Source organism: Rhagoletis zephyria, unplaced genomic scaffold (assembly GCF_001687245.7).
Source record: "Rhagoletis zephyria isolate East Lansing unplaced genomic scaffold, Rhagoletis_zephyria_1.1 Rzeph_scaffold_02430, whole genome shotgun sequence".
Classification (NCBI taxonomy): domain Eukaryota; kingdom Metazoa; phylum Arthropoda; class Insecta; order Diptera; family Tephritidae; genus Rhagoletis; species Rhagoletis zephyria.
Window position 1 is genome coordinate 61,277 of NW_016159514.1, and position 2,409 is coordinate 63,685.

A 2,409-nucleotide genomic window follows, 5' to 3' on the forward strand; every position below is an offset into this window, starting at 1 on the left:
AGCATATTTTAATTAAAGGTAATTTATCCCGAAATCCCGGGATTCACAAAATGGTCCGGGATTGGATGCCTTAATTGGGATAGATTTGGACCAAATTTTGGGCAAATGGCTAATCGTGTTACACTGCCTTTAAACTTGTATTTACACGGATGTTCTTTAAGAATGAACTATATTTTTATAAAAAACTAACCAAAATTCAATAACAACAAAAATATTATAAAACTTATTGACGAAGCGCTAGTTTGCGCTCCCCGAAAACTTTTTAATATTTAAATTAAATCCGTGAAAAAGCATGGCAGTCTTATAGTGTTACAATAATTAATACGAACCTCAGTATATCCAGTAAACAAACTTAGCTATTTTTCTCCACCAAATTTAGTCCCCATAAAGGACTACTGTTGCAAGCAACGCTTTTTCGGCAATAAGGGTGTTGTGCAGCAATTTTATGTGATGAAAATTATTTTAGCACTGGAAAAATGGATAGAAAAATATTGCAGTGCGATTGAACATCTCAGGTTTAGCTAAAATATAAATGTATTAGGAATATTTATTTTACTAATAAAAACGCAATTTTTAAGTTGTGTTTTCGTATTCTCCAGCAAAAAATATCCAGTAACTTGCCAGTAACCAAATTTCGGAGAGTAAGCCAATATTTACTCCCAATGAGCGAAATATGCAAGAAAGTACGAAAACGCAAAACCAGCAAGAAGTTGCTATTAATTGTTATTAATTTGTTATTTTCCGATGCGATTTTCTTAGAAAACTAATATTTTCTATCTTATTATATATTTAAATAGGTTTATTTTGTCAATTGCAACTCTAAAAGCACCACAAACAATTATTTTGTTAATGTGAATCACTTTAAGCATCACGCCATCAGCTGTTTTTCTTACTAGCAAATAGTTGCTAGTAAAAATTTATCCAGTAAAAATCCAGTTAAACTTGCAAGTTTATCTGTCATTTTTTCTTTCTCAATTTCCCCTCTTTTGCTAGTTTCTTGCAAGTTTTTGCGTACGAAAACGATATCCATTAAAAAACGAGTAAAATTAGTACTGGATTTACTGGATAGTGCGTACGCGAACAGGGCTATTATCTTCACGGTTACCGAAATCACCAACCTCAACGTAGTGGCCACAGTAAGTTGGAGGCTTTCTTGAAGTGCAATCCAACAGTGAATATTTCGTGCGCCAAATAATCATCGCACTGAATATAGTGCGCTTTGCGCAATTTGCGTTCGATCACAAAGTTGTCAGTGTTTGGGACACGTTGATGGTTGTGCTTGACAATTCCTCGTTTGTGGATCAATTCACGAACTGATTTAAGATCTGGATAGCCCCATGTAATATAGGGTTCGGCAATCCGTAGCATATTAATGGTTGTCTTGTTCAATTCGATGAACAAACCGTTGTTAATGTGGCGAAGACGGAGCCACAGTAAAACTTTACGCACTTTTGGTGCAACTTTGTTGATACCGCAGATACAAATCACAAAAGTCATTCTGCGGGCACGTATGATGGGCCGCGTTTCTTTGCGAGACGGCGCAACTTCATCTCACAGCGTCCATCATGGAGATATTTTGGTTGATATTTCTCAGCATGCTCCAAGTTTTCACGCTTGCGGAGTGCAATCACAGCAGAGCGCTTTAGTTTACGCTTGATCAGGGTAGCACGTTTGCTGACCTGCTTCTTGCTTAACTTCAGCTACGACTCGGGGGCAGCAGGCAGCTTCCTGGAAAGTAGTTTTCCCTTTGATTCGGACTTCTTACCGGCCGTGGTGGCAATCATCTTATCTTGTCATTTAGCACGTTGAGAAGGCGAAAAAAAGTTCGACAAATATTTGGGGCACATCTTAAATAACGCCACCCGATCTATAACATTTCTATTAAACACAATTTAATTTAATTAATTACTTTTTTAATACATAGATATGCTGCAACCAGGCACTTACTTTCCCCAATTCCATCTTGCTTATCGGCATAATTTTCCAAATGCTGCTACTTCATACTAATAACTTCATTTTCCAACTGCGCCTTCTTTGTTGCGTCAACATATCCTAAAAAGACATAAAATTTACATTAAACAATAGAAATCGCAAAAATTAGCAAATAAAATACTCCCTTCATTTTGTTTTGTTGTCAAATTTCTGAGAAATGTGAATTCACCACAATGCAATACAGAAAAAACAAGGACCAGGGATGTTATTTTAAGTATTCCATGGCAATGCGCAGAGCATTCCGAGTAGCAAAATTAATTTGTATCAAATATAACATTAAACGGTGGTTCTAAAACATTTTTTTAATATTACTAATCAGAGTACATACATTATATGGTATTTCTTTCAAAATTTAATGCACTATATGCATTTTTTTTTTATATTTCTTAAGTCCTTGCTGAAAAGCAACCCTGCGTG

At 35.6% G+C, this 2,409-nt stretch overlaps 1 pseudogene; it reads right to left on the reverse strand.

The window, feature by feature from the left end:
• Positions 1–1,031: 1,031 nt before the first annotated feature.
• LOC108366878 (60S ribosomal protein L7-like) lies at positions 1,032–2,114 on the reverse strand (annotated as a pseudogene).
• Positions 2,115–2,409: the final 295 nt, after the last annotated feature.